General features: G+C 39.8%; 1 non-coding gene across 1 annotated transcript; it reads left to right on the top strand.

The window, feature by feature from the left end:
- The first annotated feature begins 11,696 nt into the window (after nucleotides 1-11,696).
- TRNAT-AGU (transfer RNA threonine (anticodon AGU)) lies at nucleotides 11,697-11,770 on the top strand. The gene has a single exon. It is a non-coding gene; the product is annotated as a tRNA-Thr (tRNA).
- Nucleotides 11,771-23,225: the final 11,455 nt, after the last annotated feature.

The raw sequence follows: 23,225 nt of genomic DNA, 5'->3' as shown, positions 1-23,225 counted from the left end.
TGGTTCCTGCTTTCCTACTCCCCCTCATGGACTAAGCTGTCAAAAATAATCTCAAGGAAAACTCTTCCTAAACGTTGCTCTGTTCCTTTCCAGCTTGCATTTACAGTTCTGAGAGGACACAGTGATCCTGTGAGCTCCTGCCGTTCTTGCTTTGAGGACACAAAAATACTTTCGTGCTCTTATGCAGTGAAACTCTGCAAGTGTTACGAACACAACAAATTAAAGAGAAAATCTGAAAGCTGAAATCAAACAAGGAGTGTTACACGGGCGTGAAGATTGAATCATCAGAGAGCCTCCTGGAGATTTTTGCTGAAGTTTAAGAACAGCAGCTGTAAATGCTTTTGCAGTCACAGATAAATAGAACTATTTCATGCTCCTGACATGTTCCTTGACATTAGAGTGACTCTTTTAAGCACGTGTAGCATACACTGAATCAGAGCTCCAGCTCATTAATATTTTAAATCTGAAGGTTGATACACAAAGCTTGCTCTTTTTCTCCTGGAAGTTCCCGTTTCTGACTTGTTTATGTGTGGGATTCTTCGTGGAGAAAGATAAAGCAGGGATCAGACAGTTGTTACCAGCACGACCGTGGTGTTTTCATCCTTGTCACTGCCTTTTTCCTTTTATTTCAGTCTCAACTGAACATCTCTTTTCTTGCTCTGTAAAGTTTTGTTTAGTTTGCTGGGATTTCCTTAAAATTCCAACCACTCTGGGCAAAGCAATGGCTAGGTCTGAATAGGGGAAGTGTCGAGATTCCAGGTGATCAAATCTAAATTAATTAAGTCTGTAAGAAGGCTTGGAGTGATACAGGTATGTGTTATGCAAGCAAATGACAATGTATCTGTGCTAGGTAGATTGCAGGTGTCGAGCTCTGATGTACATTAAGCAGTCATGACTTCATCTAAGAATTGGTAATGAGTCACAGTAGTGCCTTAATGTCATACAAATTCAAATAATTTATAAAGTACCTAAAATATTGGCTTCTTGCTGTGCAGTAGGTTTTTACCACAACCCAACCTTTTCCAGGCATAATGGAAAAGCCCCAAATGTGCCAGAAGTCCAGGCAATGCTCAGGTTATCCAAGATCTGTGGGTTGCCAGCTCAAAGAAACCAGGAAGTCCAGAATGAAAAAAGTCCCAGCTTTCAATAAGGAGTTCCAAAGCAAACAGACATGTGGCAGTCTTAAGCAAATATTATAGATAGGAGATATAAAAGTAACTCTCTCAGGGTGTTAGTCATGACATTTACAGTTTAATAACTGTCACTTTGACAGTGCCAAACCTTTTTTTTCGTCTCCAAGGCGGCTGTAGTGATTGGGATATCAGTGAAGCTTTCAATCCTGTCTCTCCCAGGATCCTTCTGGACAAACTGGCCATGCCCACAGCTGGATAAACACACCCTGTGGGGGGTGAGCAGTTGGCTCAGGGGTCGGGCACAGAGGGTGACAGTGACCGGGGTGACATCACACTGTCACCTGTCACTAGGGGGGTTCCACAGGGCCAGGGAGGGGATTGTCCCCTCTGCTCTGCCCTGGGGCGGCCTCACCTCAACATTGGGGCACTTTGGGGGGACACAATGGAAGGGAGAGATTGAGCCATTGGAGAGTGTCCAAAGGAGGGACACGGAGATGGGGAAGGGCCTGGATTTGGAGCCGTGTGAGGACACTGAGGGCACTTGGTGTGTTCAGCTGGAGCAGAGGAGACTGAGGGGAGACCTCCCTGCAGTTACTGTAAGTAAACTGTAATTAAAACCTGAAAATAAGAAGATAATCCATTATTTTTTTTTAAAGTACAGTAAATCCATGAGTGTTCATTTTGTTGGAAAGGCTGTAACGTGCCACTTGCCTGAAGTGTCTAATTTCTGTTTAAGGAATTTTTGTAGTCTTTATCTAAGATTTATTCAACACTTGGTGAGCAATACTTATTTTTCAGAATCCATCTAAAAGTGTTTGCCTGATTATTGGGGACTTTCTGATAGCAAGAATTATGGAAGATGTATTAAGACATTAATTTCCTCCCCTGCAGAAACCACTGAAGTCATTTTAGAATTCAGGAGAGTGTGGTGGACTTGATCTCGGGTGGCTGGGCCAGCCCTGAGAATTTCACTTTGGGGTTCTCTTTTTTCCCCTTTGAAAGAGCAGATATCAAACAGCTGAGTGCACTGAGAACACATTTGAAGTTCCTCTTGACAGCAAACAGCATCTCTGTGGAGTGAGAGTCCACAAATCTTTGGGAAAACAAAGATTAATAGCACATTCAGCAGACAAAGGCTGGGTAAGTCTAGAAGGGCAGTTTTGACTGCAAGACTTTTGTGACTCATAAAATATAGAACAAGAACACACAGTAGCTTTGATCTGGGTTGGGTTTTTTTATCTTTTATCTTAGAAACATTCCTAATGATTCTGGTGTCAGTTAGTACACTGACACACACACAGAAAATAAGTGAAAAAGTGAAAAATAAATTTACTTTCAAGTTTTGTCTGTTATTAGGAGCTGCCAAGTGAGCAGGAGAGCTCCTTGCAGTCAAAGTCCTGGTGAGGAAGCAGCTCTAGATCTGAGACTTGATGTTGAGAAAGGGCAGTAGTGGTCAGAAGTACAAGATTTTGTTCTCATATTGAAGACACATGAAAGAACACATAATAAAGGGAGTTTAAGATTTCAGACAGATTCTGAAACCTCTTGGTACTTACACAGACAAAACCTGATTGAAATAATTGGGTTAATCATGGAAATAGAGGATGGTTTATCTAGAGGAAGGTAGGATGAGCGATCCTGTGATACTTTGAAATGTTGAGTTACTCTGCTGAATTAAACTGGAATCTTTCTGGCATCATAAATGCATGTTGGAATACTCTGATAGATTAAAGCCTCTTTTAGGGCAAAGGACTTTTTAAATTCTGCTTCTGAGTTACACAGGGCTGGAAGTCTCTCTTTGCCATGTGTTCTGAAGGAGATAAATAAATACATGTCATTTGTATAAAAGAACAACACTGAATTAGCCAAAGTTCAGGGGTTGGTTTGTCAGTGAGATTTATCCCTTCAGAGAAGTTCTCTTCTGTCTGTAACGTTTCTCAGTATTCTGTGGCCTTTCCACTGAGCCTGTCTCATCAAAAAAAGAAGAAATGCATCTTGATCCAGTGTCAATCTGTGGACATAATAATTAAAATAACTGCAGCATATATTAACATTTGGTTAAGTAGGTCATGCAGTGCCTCCAGGGATACTATTTCTTCCATATTTTGTCACTAAGTCATAGATTAAATCAATTTTTATCAGACTGTGGTCTTAACTGATTAGTTTTTTGATCACTGAGTAGTACACATGCCACACTGCCTATGGCAACTGTGTTTATTTTGAAAAATTGCTGAACAGCAGTTAAAGGTAAAATAGCTTTGTGAACAGCCCTGGACACCACTTTCCAATCCAAAATGCTGCCAGTTCATAAACTTTGTGTGGTATTTTGCTTGAAGTGTTTCTGTTTAGGAGCAGAGAGTTTGTTGGTTACAGAATTTACACACATATGGAAAAAATAAAGAGTTTTTAGTAATATAGCTGTATTTTTAGTTGTTAGAATGTTAGAATGTCATCAAATTTCTCAGATGAAATATATAAAAGTGACAGCTTATGAACTTGCTAAAAATAAGAAGCCAAAATGGTACTAAAATGTTTCTCACATCTAGTGACTTCCAATATAAATATTACTTTAGATATTTGGGAATATTTTAATAAAACCATGCGAGGGAAAAATTTTTGAGCCCCATTCATTGGAAACCTGCCAGTTTTGGTAAACTTTATTGAACAGCTTTGGTGTCTAATGGAGCTTTGTGTTTGTGCAGGGCAGGGTTTGTGGTAGAGGGTTACCCAGCAACATAACCACTGAAAACCAAAAAGAACCCACTGACAAGAACACTTTCATTAAAGACATCATAAGGGCTTTAGATTTATTCTAATGTTAGAAGTAATTAAATGTATTGTAATGATGTAATTGACTGCTTGCACTGCAGGTCATGTACATGACATTTTCATTATTACTTTCTCACTGAAATATAGATAATCCCCTTTTCAGCTGAGCTGTGAGCTAATTGTTGCTGTAGCCCTTAAGAATCTGTTCTGAATTGATGGATGTGAGGATGTCAAATCATTGTCAGGATTAAATGTTGCCGTGTATTTTTTAAATATCTCCTTTTCAGCGACAACATCAATTTGCTGTTTTCATTAATGTAATTTTTAGAGTGGTAACATCAACATGTGGTAACACTCTCAAGGCTCGGGATATGGGAACAGGAAAAATACTTGTAGGTATCCTTTGGCTGCATCTGGCAGGAGGTACAACTGCAAAGCTCTTATTTATTGCTTTGTTATTGATAAACAAGGAAACACAACATTCTTTGTTGGCACAATAAAATACAGTTAGTGTAAATAGGCTTGATTTTGGTCCCAGTTTTGGTGCTGCTAATTGTTTGATCTCAGGTAAGTCTGAACGTATCTCCCTCTTTTCTAGATATAAATGGGTATGATACCAACAGTGTCAGAAGAGACATTTAAGATTGATTAAATTAACATTATAAGATTTGAACAGGGTGGCCTTGTCCAGTGTCTAAGTTTATTACTAATGCAAAAATAGAAAAAATTGTATATAAAGACATCCATCAGCTTTTATCAAAACAGAGGACTAAGACTTTGATTTGGGTAATTAGTGCTCAGAGTGACAGGGAAGTGGCCCAAGCACTTTTCCAGGTGGACAGTTCTGTAAATGAGGCAGCTCTTTCATGTCTAGTTATCCCTTTTTAGAGCTGGGCTTGCTTTTCCTTCTATATTCACAGTAATAGTACCCAGAAGCTGGGGTGGTAATAGCTGGATTTATATAAAAAAGTCCAATTCTCATTAATGTTTTCTGAGCCATCGTGATTTTATTTTTTGCAAATAACTCCTATTGTATTATGATACCTTTAATTAATTTCTTATTTTAGTGGAAATGATCTGACAGACTTGAGCTAATGATCAGACATGGGCCAAAGAGAAGGATTAACAGCATTTGTAAAGTTATGTGTATGTATTTTGCAGATATCAATTTCAGAGAATTCAAGCCCTGTCTAGATTTGCAGTGCTGGGTCTTTGTGCAGTGTGACCATTCACTGTCCCTGGCAGTCCCAGTCTTACCCCCAGATTGTCACGTGTAAAGTCTCATCTTAGCACAGGAGGCTGTGCCTCCCAAACATTACCTTAAATGTAAGCTGACCTACCCTGCAGAGTCTAACACTGCTGCTCCAAATGTCCCAGCTCACAGCAATCCCTGCAGCTAACTTGGGTTCCCATAAGAAAAGAAGGCATCTGTTTAAATGTTGATATCTCTGTAACTATGGAGAATTCCAGTTCTGGTTTCTGTGCTTTGGTATGATTATATTCTGGGCTCCTAACTAAATTTAAAAACATGTTTTAAAGATTCTGCTACAAACCCCATGTCTTATGTACGTGTGTTTGACTACTCTGTGCTGGAAGAATAGATGTTTATCTTGTCATTGTATTTCTGAGGTGTGGCATTTGCCTACCAAAATGACACTGTGCCTTCCTAAGCTGTAGGAATTTTATCTGTTAATACCGTTCACGTTTGGGCAGCCTCCCAGCTGGAGTAAATAATTAATGTTGTATTTTAACTTGTTTCTATTCTTAAGCCAACTGAATGCTGTTAACCTCAAACCAGCTGTGCTGCTGTTGTCAGAATGAGGGTATCCAACACAGCTGCTTGGCCTGGCCTGCTTCCAGAACGGGGTTCTTTCCCTTAAAATGGGGGGAAGCCACTCTCTCTTCCCACAGCTCTTCCCTCCATTCATTCTCACACAGTCAACAACCTCAATTTTTTTTTTTTTTTAAGGTACTGAGCCAACTCTCTTTTAACATTTCCTCATTAAATTGTTAAAAAAGTAGAAAATACCTGTGCTTAAATGGAGCTTAAACCCAGAGAAGCTGTGTGGCTGTGGTTGTGCCTGCTGCTTGCCAGGGATGGGAAAAGCTGATGCTTTCAGGGAAGCATGAACTTCCCAGCAGCATTTTAACTTGAGAGGACAAGAAGCAGTCAGGTAAGAATTTTCTGACTGCTTTTCACAATGGGTGTATGGTACAAATAGCTGTTTTTGCTATCCTGAAAATAATATAGGTTTTTTTTCCTGGTGATACAGTTAAATTTTGCTTTAGTGTAGGGTCAGAGGGGCTGGTGACAGATGCTGTGATCAGGAAAAACAAGAAACTGAGAGAAACTATTTATGAGAACATGTGGGACAGGACGAGGGGGAATGCCTTTGAAATGAAAGAGAGTAGCTTTAGATTAGATATTAGAAACCAAAATTGTTCCCTGTGAGGGCGGGCAGGCCCTGGCACAGGTTGCCCAGAGAAGCTGTGGCTGCCTCATCCCTGGAAGTGTCCAAGGCCAGGTTGGACGGGGCTTGGAGCACCCTGGGCTGGTGGAAGGTGTCCCTGCCCATGGCAGGGGGTGGAATTGAATGGTCTTTAAGGTCCCTTCCAACCCATTCTATGATTCTGTGAAGGTAGTCATGAATTGCTGATGTGGTTTTGGGATCCAACTTCTAAATAAAAGTGAAAACAGGTTTAGTTTCTGCTCTTTTTTTTTTTTTTTTTGATGAAGTTGAACAGTGATCAAGTTGCAATCAGTATTTACCTCAAGGAATTACGGTAGAGTTTTAAAAAGAATTTTTTTTAAGTATGTTCAGTTCTTATTTTAAAATGTGTGGGCAGTTTCAGATTGCTACAGATTGTTTCCAAAGACATGGTGTGTAATTATGAGAGAGTTTTAGCTCTCATACTGGCAGTGCTCATCTGAGATAAGATTCTATCCTTATGGAAATAATGTCAATCCCTCTTTTGGTAACATGCAATATGGCATCTCTTTGTTGGGATTCTACTTTGAGATTGTGGAATATTGAAGAGATGGATCATATACCTTCAGTGACAGAAACCAGACAAGCAAGAGGCTCAAAACTTGTTCAGTTCTATCCCTTTGTTGTTTAACCACACATCATACTCTATGCAGAAAGGGATTTTCAGTGTTAAAGGAAAGCTGGCAGATTTCTAGTCTGAAAACACAGATTGGTTGCATTTTTCTCTCTGCAGAAATTGTCAAATACTTTTTTGGGAGTGGAATGTAGTAGTAACAGTCCTTTTTAAATAGCGCTTTTTGGCAAGGACATCAATTTTCATATACAGGTGCATTTTTGTTTTTAGAAATATTTTGGCTTTCTACACCTGGTGCTCCTGCAGAGCAATAGGCCTCTTCTACAAGAGCATTACTAAATCAAGGCAGGTAATAGTCATGTGCTCCTGGACATAAATCAGCTTATAAGAATTCTGAGGAGTTTTTTGAAGCTGAGGTTATGTATTCTGATTTCTAAAACATGAATTCTAAAGAGGTGTCAGGAAGGAAAGAACATTAAGCTTAATGCTATTGAAACATGCTTTTTATTACAGTGCCTCAATTTGTTTGGGTAGGGGATTTACAAGATCTTTTGTCTGTTTTCCTCCTTGTCAGTCCCCATTAAGTGAAACTGCATGAAAAATAACTTCTTTTTCTTATATTTCTCTAATATTTTTTTATCAGGCTTTCTTGTTGAATAGCAGGTATTGAAAAGCAGTGAGCAGCTTTTTAAGATTTTAAATAAGTCTCATAAATGTGTCAGCAGTGAAAATGTGTACGTTCCTAAAAGTATCAATAAACAGAAATTCTGAGAATATGTTTAATATTTGGGTGCATTGTTTGGGTGCATTCTGACAATACTTCAAGTATAGCAATTAGAAAAAATGTCCAACTTTTTTTTGTAAACGGTTTCATGACTAGTTAATTAGAAATCAAATTATGTTGACTGTGATAGAAGTGGTTTAGTATTTAATCTAATATTATTGTTATGTATCCATTTTAGTGTAGGGTTTGTTTGTTTGTCTGATTGGTTTTTGTTTGTTTGTTTGTTTTTTCTATGCATCTGCTTTGGTCAGATAATAGTCAGGTAAAAAAGAGTAAAGCCCCAAACTGCCAAGACAGAACAGTTAAAAACTGGATACCCATCAAGCCACCCAAAAAGTAAATTATGATACTGTATTGGCTCAAAAAAAAAATAAAATCAGAATTCACATAAAATATGGTTTTATTCTGGAAAAAGACTGAACCATTTGGCACAGAAATGAATTTAGGGCAGGAGGATCTGTGTCAAGTTTAGCACGGCGGACTCAGGGATCTCAAAAATCAGGTGATGTGTGTGAGCGTGTAAAGCTGTGCCTGCATGAGTGAACTCATGCACATCTGGTACAAATGGTTGGCTTACATGCCATCCTTTGTTACATTTACACCAGAATTTAAGAAATATTTCTTATGGCTGCAATAAAGTGACTCTGAAAGAGTATCCAACTGTACCTTCTGTCATCTGCCTTCTCCAGTGAGAAAAAATTTGCCATTGCCACCTTCTGTTTCTCCTGATTTTTGAATTAATCTGGTGGTCTTGGGACTGTACAGCTGTATATATAATAGACATATAAAGTTCAGACTTAGCCCTAACCTTGCTCTACCCACAGTATTCTGTATGAAGAATAATAAACCACATTGCACTAATCCATTTAATAGCTGCATGGATGTATCAGGTGAAGAATAAAATCCCCAGGAGTAGAAATATGACTTGTGCTGCATGATGCTTAGAGAATAAAACTGCTTGCTTGTCCTTTGGGAACCTTTAAACAATTTTAAATGAATACACCATTTCAATCTTGCCAAAGAAAATACATTTCTATGCAAATTATTGGCAGGTTTCCTTTTGTTCTTTGGATGACCCAGTCCTTCTTTACAAGGACAAACAGGAATCTTTGCTGGCAGTGGACACCAGGAAGAGTTCTTTCAGGAAAACCATGAATAAGACCATGAACTTGTGTCCAACTTGTTGTCATACCCCTTAAAAAAATTTGGAAAAGGAGCTTTCAGGCACTGAGAGTAAGTCCATAGTCTGGCATGATGCAGCATAAATGAATTCTGTGTAATAAAGGCTCCCTCCAGCAAGGACTGTGGGCAGCAGTCCTTTATTAGGAGCAGCCCTGAGAGGATTATATCTATTCAGCATACATGAGAATACCAATTAGTAAAAGATTTAGTGTTTCAAAATATTTGGAAGCCTTATTCCTAAAAATAGTGTTTTCAACCTTTCCAGCATTTCTTTCTGAAGGGAACTTAAACTGGAGAAAATATTTGGGACTGGGCATGTGGCAGCCTGGAATGCAGTTAAGCTGTGGAATACAAAGAGATCTTAGTAGGTAGATTATTTTTTTTTTCCTTCCTTGTTTAAATTATGTGAAGGTTAAATGAAAGTTATTACTAGGGCATACTATTTTTGTACAGATTTATGGCTTTGAATAAGTATTAGGTGGTAAATGGTGTTATTTTCCAGCAATGTTTCACCTCTTTACTCCTTAATTAATTTTTTTTTGGTTTTTTTACAGAGGCTAAAAGAAAATGCTATGTCTATGCTCCTCATGTTTTGTTTTGGTTTTTTTTTAAACAGATCACATAAAATATGCATATTTTATAGATGAATTAAATTTGGCTTTAATGTTGTTAGTAATACAGAAATAACTTCTGTGCTTTAGAAGAGATTAGTCCAAGAATAATTAATCTTATATTAGAATTGAAAGTGTTCTTTCTTTCTTTCTCCTCTCAGCTTGAAAAATCAAAACTCCAATGTTGCCCACTGAAAGATGAAAAAAGACAGCAGTAGCTTTTTAGAGGCCTGGTTCCTTTTGCATCGGTGGTGTGAGCAGGTTGGAAGTTTTCTTTTGAATGAATACTCTATGAAACAAATAAAAAAAAAAAACACAAAGGAAGATGAATTCTTACATTCTGGTTTTAATAAAAACCAGCAAGTTTTACTTATTTCTGGTTTCTGTTGGTTACCATCACCTGTGTAGTGTCTGAGTACCATGTGAGTCCAGCTCGTTTCCAGCCCTGCCCTGCTCTCACCTGCAGCAGTAGGTTCACGTCTGTGTGCAGGGGAGGTTTGGTGGAGAACGTGGTAATTATGGACAATTCATGAGCAGCAGATTTATCTGCCTATTTTTCCTGGCTTTTGTGCCACTGCAGTTTGAGTAATTTCCCAGTCCCTGCTCTTAGGTACCTGATGAGAAAGCTGTAAGGCTGTTTTGGACTAAGCCAAGGGTGGCTGATCTCCTCTGGGAATTATTTGGAGAGTAACACCTGTAATTTGGCTGTAAATATGCCTTGGATGCCTGTTAGATTGCCACAGCAATTTCTCTGCTTTGCAGGTTCTGATTACACTCCAGCTGAGTAATTATGGAATCACAGAATGGCCTGGGCTGGAAGGTACCTTAAAGACCATTTAATTCCACCCCCTGCTACGGGCAGGGACACCTTCCACCAGCCCAGGGTGCTCCAAGCCCCGTCCAACCTGGCCTTGGACACTTCCAGGGATGGGGCAGCCACAGCTTCTCTGGGCAACCTGTGCCAGGGCCTGCCCACCCTCCCAGGGAACAATTTTGGTTCCTAATATCTAATCTAAACTGACTCTTTTTCATTTTGAAGGCATTCCCCCTTGTCCTATCACTCGTGTAAATACTCTGTCAGTTTTTATTGCAGGCTCCCTTCAGGGACTGGAAGGCCACAGGTCTGTTCCTGGCGGGATCCTTCCCGATGCCCTCTGGGTTATGGGCTGGCTCTGATGTTGGGGTTTAGAAATGTAATGAGAACTGATAGTATTTACAACATAGAAACTACAGATAGCTGAGCGAAGTGATTTAAAGATAAAACAATGAGACAGCGAACCAGGAAACACCCAGTTACTTTTTAACCAGGTGCATTGTCCGAAGGAGTTCACAAGGCATTATTTAAAACTTTGGGGGGCGCTTCAGACAGAAAGACCACTGAGGACCTCTGATGAAGACCCTCAGAGACCTTGTAAGGACCTGCCTATAAGCTGGGAAATGTCACGAATATGTAACGGCAACGTGGGAAACGAAAAATGAATAATCGTGTGATGTGACATAGGAGCTGTATCGAAAATACCTCGGCGTGCAGCTCGGTGAAACGACAGCCAGCACACCAGGTGCTGATTAAAGAGTGCCTGCTTTCTAAACCTCTCATATTGAGTCTCGGGAGGTTTGAGAGCAGCTTTTGGGCACAGCTCGTGTGCGGTGCCGCCCTGGCACTGCCCGGTGTGGGGTGCCCTCCTTCCCCCGCGGACACCGGGCTGGCTCCTGGGATGGGCTCGCCGGGAGCAGCAAAGCTTGCGTGGGGCATGAACCATTCCTACCGGTTTCCCCGGCTATTCAGCTCGCGTGAACACGCGTTTGTTCCGACCCTCCGTCGGGGTGTGTGTATATGTGTGTGTGTGTGTATATGTGTGTGTGTGTGTGTGTGTGTGTGTGTGTGTGTGTGTGTGTGTGTGCGGTCACAGGGCACGCAGCGGGGCCGTGCGGGTTCACGCTGCGGTTTCGCTTCCTCCTCCAAAAGGCCGACATTGACGCGTCTTTCCCGTGCGGTCTTGGCGTGTTTTGTGCCACGGCAAAGGCTGTCTGTCTGTCTGTCTGTCTGTCTGTCTGTCTGTCAGTCTGTCGGTGGGTCGGTCCGTCCGCGGCCGTTCCCCCCTCCCCGCCCCACCGAGCGGTGTTGGGGCCGCGGCGCCGCCTCGTCCACCGCCCGGCGCCGTGGCTTAGTTGGTTAAAGCGCCTGTCTAGTAAACAGGAGATCCTGGGTTCGAATCCCAGCGGTGCCTGAGCGGCGGGAGTCGTTCCTTTTTATCCCCGGCAGCTGTTTTATCAGCACGGGACGGGGCCGATCCGCGGGGTCAGAGCTGGGATGAACACGTCAGAGTGATGGAACCGAACAGAAGTTTAAATGCCAGTAGAGAGAGCGTCGTTTAGTCATTTGCCTTTGAAACTTTGTGATAAAGTCAGCGGTATCGGTTCTTGAGCAGTAGCTGTTTGGGTTCTCTCTGTGGATGTCACATGTCGGTAATTTAACCGTGATTTTCATGAACGGTTCCTAAAATGCACCATGTTTTCTCAATCGTTACTCATGTTTCCCTTAGTTTTCTAGCTTGTGTGGGCAAGGAGGAAATACATGAGACACGAATTCCCAAAGAATTCAGGAGCCTCTGGGTTGTTGTTCATGCATAGTCTGCAAACAAATCCCCATGTCAGTCATACAGTGCTGTCTCAAGCTCAGCAAAAAGAGTTTCAGCTTAGAAAAGCAGAGTTTTTAATGATTAAACATGTTGCATTTATGTATTCAGTGGTTGTTTATATATATATACATATATACCTACCTCTGACTTGCTCTTTTATGATCTAAGCACAAAACATGGAAAAAAATACAAGCCCAGAGAACTTGGTCAGGTGGCTCCAGTTCTGCCCAGAACCATCTTTACTGATTTTCATGTGACCTTCTCATTTGTTATAAGTTGAAAATGAAGTCTTGTCCTGAATTAGCCCAATAAAACACTTTCCATCTGGAATAGAAAAGATCGTGGTGCTGGGCTTTTATGAAAGCCTTGAAAATTAACTTGGGATGAATAAATAAAGTATCTTTTACGTGTGTAATTGGAAGAGAGATTTGTGTTCTAGCAGCTTTTCATGCTTTATCCTAATAGTGGTGAATTTACTGAGGTGAGAAAGAGAGGAACAAGGAATCTGCCTGTATATTAAAATGTTTCCTCTTGTTGACTAATAGCACCTACATCACTGGAAAATATGTTCTAATGAGAATATTAATTTTTTCATTAGGAGACTAAACTGTTGAAATAACACTGTTTTATAGAACCCTGATTGGGCCAAGTGACTACTAAAGAGTCTTCTGAAGTCCAGAAATTAAATTTTGAGAGGTGTCAGCTTAGATTTTAGCTTTGTTCTCAGCTGCTGCTGCTAAAGGTTTTCTCTTTTGGTGTCTGACACGATGTGAACATTTAATAAATGAGTTGCATGTGTAAGGTGGTGGAAAATATGATATATTGCCACACTTTATTTGACTTAATCACAGTAGACACAGTACCTCGAAGGAGCTGTGGGGTAATAAATTTAAGTTGTCCTGGTAGGTATATTTTTAATAAGCTTTTACTTTAGACAGTTGCCAAAACTCCAGGATCTGTAGCTGTTATTGATTTATAGCTGAATTAGGAGCACAAAACTAACCTGTTCTTAAGAATCAGCTGCTGAGATTCTGTCAAGGCACTATGGAAGAATAGCATGTGAAGTAATATCTCAACAGCTTAGCATTTATATAAAAATATGACGTGGTGAAATAAAAAGCCAGTGTCTGGCATCTTAAAGGATTCTCAAAGTGACACAACCACTCCAGAAGATCTTTAACTCCCATGCTGGTGTGACCAATAATTTTCTCAGGAGTTCCATTACTGTGAAATTGTATCCACAGCTTATCCCAATAATGGTTAAATATTACTTCAGGAGCATCTGGAGTCAAAGTGAATCAGACTGGAGCTGCACCTGGCCCAGTGTGCTCTGTGTAAGCCCGGCCAGCAGCACAGACCCAGGGCAGAACGGGGCAACCGTGCAGTGATGCTGTGCCAGAACATCCCACCGGCCCCTGGGCATTTCCAGATGGGGGCTGGAACTCTCACATGCAGACCTGATCAAGTTTAATTTCTCATCTCTCCGTGGCTGTGGAGAGGAAAAAGCGAAGTGACTCCCACAGGCAGATTGTGCACGTTGGAGAGATCTTTTATCACGAGGGCAGCTGCCTGAAGAAGGGAAGCATTAGAGGCTGTCAAATATTTACTGGCTGTTTATTGTGACAGTGGCTGTAGGCTCAGGGGAAGATGTCTCCAGTTTGCCTGTGAGCTGGCATCGCTGCCAGCATGTCATTCACCAGGATCTGGGTGAAAACATTTGATAAAAACATCAAGTGAAGCCCCATTGCCTGTTAACCCCAGTTTGTAGGGCTGCTCTCCTGTGATGTGTCATGCCTCGACAGGCATGTCCAGCTACATGTGTCATGCCTGTATAATGTGATGTATGTGTCATGAAAGGATTTGCCAGATGTCAGCTCTGAACTTTGAGGAGTGAGGGAACTGTTTGGGATACTGCAGTCAGCAGTTATTCCCTTGCTGCTTGCAGAAAATACTGATAGAGATGGTTTAATTTGTCAGCAATTTGCAGATATGACACCTGCTGCTTGTGGGCTGGTTGGAAGGTTTTCATTATCTGTTCTTACAAAGTCAGCAGTGACATCACAGTGTCTGACTGATAAGAAAGTGGTGAGAAGTCCCTTGTACATTCTGCTGTCGATATTTGCAGCCTGGACTTCTACAGAAGTAAAACTGGCCTGTGAACTTGGAGGCAAATATCCCACAGTGTCACTAAAAGGCAGAAAACAGAGGGCAGCAGCAGAGAGAGGAAGAGAGGGACACTGAGCAATTTAAATTCTTCTTGTTTAGGGCCTGTGCTGCTCCATTCTCCAGGCAGCCCAGCTCAAAAGCACACCTGAACAGAAAAAAAACTTGTTGAAAGCTTGATTGTATTTCAGGTCAGAATGAAACCTCAGTTTCTCCAAGCAGGGAGATGGCTGGTTAGAAAATTGCAAGCTGTGTGCCTTCCTGCAGCAAAATGGAGAACTTTTTGCCCAAAAGTGACCAGCAAGAAGGAAACACAGGCTTTCTAGGGTGCTGTGGGTTTTTGGAGGATGCATATGCCAGATTACAGTCAGATTGTGAGCCCTCTCTGTCACATAACAGATATTTTGGAGGGACAGCCACGGAACAAGGGAATGATACCTGTGCTTGTGTGTGTGTGTATACACTATATATATACACATATACTATAGCTATATATATATAACACTATATATAATTATACATATAAAATAATATATAGATATAAAACTGTATAAATATATATAAAACTCTCTCTCTTTACATGTATATAAAACATACCATTCCTAAACCACAACATGAGGCCTCCTACACGTAGGATTCCTTTTTGACCAAAGAACCTTTCAATCCTCAAATGGGTTGAAACTCAGTATATTTTGAAGGGATTTGCTAGTGGCTGTGGTCTCTCTGCAGTCTCTGTACTTCTCTCTCATTGTGTTTGAAGTGGTGAGGTGCAGATGTTGCACCTGCATAATTCCTGCAGGTAACTACCTTTTTTTTTCTAATCCTAGAGCTGTTAGATTGCAGAGGTTTAAATGCACAAGGATATTTTTAATATTAGTGGGTGAGGGAATCAGTGACCTCACTGACGTCAAAACTCCCACTGACTGTGCCGTAGTGAGCTTTTCATTCAACAAAAAGGTAATAAAGAGTCTGACTCATAACAAAGGGAGAAAGGGATGAATCAACCCAAGCTGTGTGGGTAGAGTTTTTCCTGTGTTATTAGCTCTTCAGTGCCATCAAAACAACAAGGTCTGTCCTTATCTGCTGGAGCATTTGTGGTTATTCTTTACTTACAAATGATTGAACACAATTAGTCCTTACATTATTCTTGCCCCAGTGTGTGTTGAGCTCTTTGTTGTCAATGGAAACTGTTGAGTGATGACTTTTTCTGAAAATCTCTTGGTAATATTTTAACACAAGAAATGTTTTGAAACTGTCTGAATTACAGCTTTTTTTTTTTTTTTTAATGATGTAAATGTTGACTGGGTATCTTTTCTAGATGATTTTTTAAAACAAAGTTTCAGAAATGTTTCTCTCTTTTTCTGCTCTGAGAAAATGTAATAATTAAAACTATCATAAGTACAAAGAATATGACCATTTATATCTATCATCTAGTTTGATATATCTCACTGAAGGAACATACTAGAACATCACAGCCCAGAAATAATTCATTACAGTGTCCCTAATTATTATGAATATGGCTTAACATTTTAAAAAATGTCTGATATAAACTATTCTCTTAACTCTGCATGTTTAATTGTGATGATTTATATTATAATTCAGTACTTTTCTGTTAGAATAAGTACTTCCTGTCAGCAACAGAAATTGTCAAATAAGATGCTAAGTCAGGTCTCCTTGGCCAGCCCTAAGTGGCTATTATTTTCACTACTACACTTTTTTTTTTTTTAATTAACATTTTACTTTGCATGTCATTTTCAGGCAAAACAGAACCACTCAGGTTTTTTTTCCCTGTTACGGGTTATGCTCTTTTATTATGTGTTTCTCAAGGCAATTTGAGTTATCTTTATATAATAAATATGTATTGATGCTGTATCTTAATTGAGCAGGGTACCAATATCCCATCATTTCCCTGCCTTTAAAGCAAATCAAACCCAATCCTTGTACAGTATTATCTGTGCTGCCTTGGTTGCCACGGTCAAAACCTGCCCCTGTTTCAGGATGGCAAGAACAGGGTGAGCTTCATGTGCTCCTAAACGTTATTTCCCACGAGGTTAATTGTGATTTCTTCTGGCATTCTCTCTGGCTGTGGTCTGTGCAAACAGAAACCTGGAAGATGAGGGGAGAATCGATGATTTAGCAGTTGCCAACACAACTTTGGAATTGTTAGAGCCCAAGGCTGTTATGAGGTACCACATCTCCCCAAAATAGGTGCTGGTAAGACCCTTAACACCATCATTTAGATCCTGAGGTCCAAATTTAGTGTTGCACGGCTAGAAATAGGAGAAGCATTCAGTCACTTGTTTTGATCCCATTTTGTTGAATCTCTGGCAATCATTTCAAAACAATTTCACATAAATTGATTATGCAGCTGCTGCTGGCTTCTGTATTTCAGCAGTTCTGAATGCAGGGCCCTCCAGAGAGCATGAAAATAGATTTGGGGCTGTCTGGGCACCGCTGGCTTCGGGCCTGCCTGGCAGTGGTCACAGGTAATGTGGCCACAGAGCCTTTGGTTGGTCCTGTGCAATCTGAAATTCATCCAGATCTTCACTCTGCATCTGTTCTTGCCCGTGATGAACTTCAGGAAGAACATTCAGTAATGAGCACTGGAGTGAAGATTGCCTGTGAGGAAGAAGAGCATACCTCATGCAGCTTGTGATTCCTAAACCTGTGCCTGTGGAAATGGATCAATGCCATGTTGGTTAATGAAAAAATGGGATTAAAGATCTCTTTGAATCATTGTCTTTGTTCAAGGTAGTACCAAGCCATTTTTACAGGCATATTTACCACTTTTTTTTTTTGCAGTTGGAGCAGAAGAGCATGGCATAGGTAAGATTAAAAAATAACAATTGTTGTAATTACTGCCATTTATGAAAGCTGACAGGTTGCTGTAGTAAAGGAACATTTTAGAATGTATCGATTTTCGTAAGTTACGTGACAATTATATGTGAGCTGCCACAGTTTTAGTACTCAGCAACACGAATGGATACAAATACTTCTGCTCAGTTGTACCAAGATGGTCTGTGAATAATTACAGATTCAGAAAAGCTAATTACAGTGAACTCCCAAAACAACTGGTTGGGTGAGTTAGTAACTGAAAAATCCATAAATGTCTGAAAAAGTCTATAAGTGATTTTGACACTGTGCATACAAATTTAAGTACAAATAAATACTTGTTCTTTTATTCAAATAGGTTTCAAAGCTGGTTTAATCTTTACAGCACCTCCCCCGACATGGACAAACCAAATAATATGCTGCTATGGGAAAAAGAGTGCTCTAACGAAGGATATTTGAACACTGATAGCTGTAGATGCATGTGCCAGTGTGGGCATCCTGGGGATTTCTGTGCCATGCATATTGCATTTCCCTGGACTCCCCTCAGTTCTGCACAAGATCAAAGAACTTTTCTGTTAGCTACTTCTAATTTAGAATTTGTGACCCTGCTGGTTCTGTCTACCAGCTTGATTGCTTTCTGTTTAGAAGAATTCATAAACGTGTAATGTATAAATATAGAGCAACACCTGTATAAATTGTTTTTTTATTATTGTTGCAGGATTCTCCCCTGGGTCCTCGGGAATATCTGACTGATCTGAGATTTCCCAGAGTGAGAACTCTGTACAGAAATTATTTATTCAGGAAGGTTGAAGTTACCTTCATGTAATTCTGATTTTAAGTAGGTACCAATTTGTAACACTCCTGTTCATCTGCCTGCTACTCCGGATACTGGTGGAGATTACCTTAAGTGGTTCTATTGCAGTTTTCTTCCATTTTATTTCCATTAAAATAATACTTTTTCCTTAATTTGGTTGGCTTCTCTACCTGGCCCCTTCATCTGCCGCTCAGCTGAGGCACAGATGCTCTGGGAAGGGCTGCCCTCTCCGGGCAGCAGTGAACACAACCACGGCGCCGATGCCCTGCAGGACAAATAAACAAGCGCCATCGATCCCGGGTGAGGGCCTGATGCCCAGGAAAGAGGAGCTCAGACGACTCAACCTTCAAAAAAAAGGGAGGTGCAAGGGCAGAAATTGTCTCACCTTTTCCTTGGCTTTGTCTTTTCAGTTTTGACATCCACGGGATCTTGTATCATAACAATATGCATGGTTAAAGCTTTGTGGAAATCAGTACCACTGCTCTCCTAGAACAGTTTTGATCCTCTAAATCACTGACCATCCTCATGCTCACTATCTTTTTTTCTTTTTGTTTTCCCTCTAGACACTCTTACAGCCTGTGTGTGTAGAATCCACAGGGCTGCTGGACTTGCTCATTCATTGTTCAGTTGTTGCAATGATTTTCCCTTCACCTTCTTGAGCCCATTTACCACAGGCTCTCCTTTTATTTTCGTGCTTTGGTTAGAACACACAACTGGGATCTGCCCTGCTGCTCAGTCTGTGTCATAATTACAGAGTACATCAGATTAGGGGGTTTTCTTCATGCAAAAGAAAATCTGACCTGTCATGCTTTTAGGCTCCATTGAAGGTTGGAGCAGCTTTGATTCTTCTGCAAATCTCTCACAGTCAATTTTGTTCCATGGTTTATGCTTATCCTCTTTTTTGTTTGTTTGTTTATTTGTTTGTTTGTTTTCTTCACCTCTTTCAGTAATATGGTCTGAATTAGCATGCTCATTTGTTGAACTGGGTTTTATATGAATCAGACTTCACTTGCATCCTTCAGACAGCCTTTACTTTATAGAAATTTTGTACACTGTATATTAATAAAAACAGCCTAAGCAGCAAGGAACAGAGATGAAAACATTACACCTTCAGGGCAGGGATAATTTCTTATCCCTAGCTGCCAGCCCCCCAGCCCTGCTGACATGCTACCAGATTTTGATTGGGACACTGTTTACACAAAAAATACCCATTATTTCATGAACCCCAAAAATCACTGTACTATTAATTTGTATGGAGAACTTTGAGAAAAAAATTTGGAAGAATTGTAAGCAACAATGATTTTAGCTGATTTCAAGGATACTCTCATACTGTAAAACTATTAGGACTTTCAAAACTATTTGGAGTATTGCAGTGAATAAGAAGTGCAGTGCTTTGTGCAGAATGGGTTTAACAGGCATTTATACTCAAAGACATACTACTGGAACTTTAAAAATCTAACTGTAGTGAACAAATAAGGGAAACAAAGCCATAAATCAGTCTTAGTGACAACCCCTGGGACAGGTGGAATACAAGTTGCATTCTCTTGGACCAAATAAAACCTTTGAGGAAGGTTTTTTGGGCCTAATTTTAATGAAGAATGGCCATAAATGCTGCATTTTAAGTATTGGTAACACAGCAAGTAGAAGGAAAAGAAAGAAAAAGTGTTGAGAGAAGCCTGGTTATTCTTCCTCTCTGTTGTGCTTTTCCTGCTGAACTGGTAATTGGATGCAAGTAAAATGCAGTCTATAATAAATATACTGGATAGTGGAGGCTATAACTGTTATTCAGTTTACAGTGGAATTGCTGCAGTGCTCAGAGTCTGGTTCAGAGCTGGACTGAACTGAACTCATTTCAAGGTGTCTGCTCAGTCCTAATTATATGTTTTGCTTTTCCATGCATGTTCAATTTTAGGTAAACTTGACTGTATGCAACACCTTTTTTTTTTTGTTTTGTTTTGTTTTTTAACAGAATTGAAGGCTGGAAGCACATTGCTGAGCAACCTCAGGTGGCTATTTTCATCTGCTCTGATAACAATCTGCATTCTGAGCAAAGAAAATGTTTGTTCTTTCCCTAGGAGATGGTTTTAATGTGCATTCACTGTGTTCATCCTGTGACTTAGAGGAGCTTTCATGGTTCTAATTACAATCTGTTTGATCTCCTACTTAAATTCTGAAATAAGTCTGTAGTAATTCATGCAGCTAGTGCATGTTCACTAAGTATGTATTGATAGCTTGTTCCATTTTCTTCTGTAGAAAAGAAGTAAAGTAATAAAGGCAACTTCAGGTCTCACTGAGCCTGTTATTTCCCATGATTTCTGTATGTGAAGGGGAATCTGAAAACACATTAATTCACCTGGAATGCAATCCAGCCATATTTTGGCACTGCTCTTCTATCATTCACAAGCACAAGAGACTTATTTCTGAGTTCCTTTAGCCCTTATTTACCAAAGATCTTGTATGTCAAGGAGAAGAGTAAATCCTTTATGACTCCAGCTACCAGAGCGAGTAAGCCCCTAGCACAGCCAAGGCACAAAAGGATTTACCATAAACTAAATTATGTCATCTAGACTCAGCTCATTAATGGATATGAAGGAATGGGCAGAAGAGAGAAATCAATTTAGCATCTTGGTAGGTCAGAACCAGAGCTGAGGAATGTGCTGCAGGTAACAAGGTGTGTGTGAGGGCCTGTGAGGGACCAGAGCCTCCTGAAACGGTGACATAACTGCTGACATAAAGCAGATTATACTTTAAAAACCAAATCATGCTGAAAATATTTAAAGGCAAAAGGAAAAGAAAAATAAATCAGTGCTGCTATTGGCCTGGCTTTTTCTTTCAGGTGTCTGGAATGACTTGCTGTCCAGCGGAGCTTATTGATAAAGTGCAGCTTAACGATTTTGATAAGGAACCTTGACAAACTTCCTCCAATTATTTCTGTGAGGATTTGAAATTAAGACAATTCTAATCCTCCTCTGTAACTATGCTGCATGTTTCAAAACCCTGATCTCAATAACACCATTAAATAAAAACGAGACATAACTTACTTAATGGAGAAGGTTGTGTGGACCTTCAGTTTTGTTAAGAGAGCTAAGTTACAAGCATAAAAAAATTAACATACAATTAATGCTGCCTTGATAGTAGTTACAAAGACAACTGAACCCTTTCAACGGAGAATGATTTTATTTTATTTTACAAGCAATTACCCTAATGTAATTGCCACTTGTAATCTGGTCTGCCTGATACAAATTCAGATTTCATTGAACCTTCAAAGTGTCACAGAGGAATATATCACAGCTTTGTACTCTCTTTGGAAAGATGCCTATATATCAGTGATCTTGTTATAGTGTTTCTCCATCAAACAATCTGAATTCACCTTCCTGTAATACCAAATTGCTTATATTTATTCTCATCACATTTCATAAAATGAGTTGAACTACACCAGGGGTTTTTTTTTTCAGCTCTACATAGAATTCATGAATAAAAAAATAAGAAAAAATAGGAAGGAAAATCATTGTGAAGTTTAGTAATGATCTATAATGGATCAAGGCAGGAATAGTGTTCAAGCTGATGCAGCAAAGTACCCTTGAGAATTTTCTTCCCTTTAGGGAAGAGTGTAGTTGTCACTAAATGTAAACCTTATCCAGCAGTGGTGCAATAAAACTAGAGGTAAACAATGGGAGGCTGAGACAAATAATGCCTGTTCCCACACTTAATGTTTTCTAACCAACCTTTCTTTAATGCTAAGTTTCAAAAAAGAACAGTTGTGATTAAAATACACGTGACTGCAGGCCTGGTTATCTGCACAACTCTGTACAGGCACTGAAATCCATTTACAGTGAAAAAGAGAGAAATGCACAGAAAGAACTTGTGCAGCTGGTAAAATGACAGTCTTGGTTTAAAGAAATCTCAACCAAATAAATCCTAGATAGAGATGCTTGTAAAAGAAGCGTAAGATTTTGTGAGTTATTTCCAAAAACTAGATACAGGGGGAACTGATGTAGAAAACATAATAAAATTACACATAATCCGACTAAGGTATTATACACATGGACAGGATAAGGTTCTGAGCTAATTTAAAATTTTTAGCTGTATCATTTTATGTCTTCATCTTTTTACTGCATATTTTAAAAAATTAAGTTTAATGTCCTTCGATTGCACTCGGTAAAACTTTATCACAACTTTATTTTGGTGGCGTTACGTCATTATATTTTGATCCAGTTTTGTCAAAAGCATTAAAGTGAATGAACGTGCCTATAGTTCCAGCACATACATAGGTTTTTAATATGTACATATATTTCTGTGAAAAAAAACCCCATGTGTGACTAAAAATCAGGTCTCAGAATTTTAAGTTAGTTCTACATGAACACCAAAGTATAATTACAGACTGAGTGGGTTCAATCTTACAAACGAGGTAGTGGCATGGACAGAGTCTGCTAAAAAGAATGTGCATTTTGCTTTCAGTCCTACAGAGTCTACTGTTTCAGTGAGATGCAAGGGTATCATTTAATGGAAATGAAAGATGCATTTTATTCATAATTATAATAAAAAGGGTTAATGTACAATGTAGAGGTGCCTAGACACATTTTTTTATTACAGTAATAGACCATTGAGGAAAACCTCTTTTATGACACGTTCCATTATTGCTGTTACAGACCCATAATTTGAAGATTACTGTTCAAAACCCCAGATGCAATGATTTTACAATCATGAGCCCATTAAAGGTTTAAGAATTGTCTGGCTAGATTAGGAAGAACTTAGTTGTGAAAAATGCTGTGTCGTTTATCATGCTGTTGTTGCACAGACACATGGCAAGCAGGCTGTGTCTGCAGAACAGTCAGGTCACCACTGTGCTGAGTGTGGGGTCTCACCTACGGGTAAACTGTGTTTGTATCGACTCACTTATTATTTCTGCATCTTTAGCATGGCAGAAGTATTTATTTTGACATCCAGTTCTCTCATCCCAAGCAGACAAGACACGATACTATTGATCCTCGAGCCAATCATCCATTAGGCATCCATTAAGATCCAGAGTGATAGGCAAATGTGAATTACGATTATAATAATTCCATCAAAGGGCTGCTGAGGTAAGGCACAAGTCTGTAGCTCAGTCAGGGATTTCCTGAACCCCTGACGTCCCACTGTAGCCACACTTTATCTTGTTGGAATGAAAAGGCCCAAAGCAATATCTCTGGGAGCTCTGAGATGTCCTTTGGTGAACTGTGGTGTTTCCAGGCATCC

This window comes from Myiozetetes cayanensis, unplaced genomic scaffold, assembly GCF_022539395.1.
Source record: "Myiozetetes cayanensis isolate MyiCay16 unplaced genomic scaffold, myiCay2020 scf16, whole genome shotgun sequence".
Taxonomy (NCBI): Eukaryota; Metazoa; Chordata; class Aves; order Passeriformes; family Tyrannidae; genus Myiozetetes; species Myiozetetes cayanensis.
This window is presented reverse-complemented; position numbering and strand designations above follow the sequence as displayed.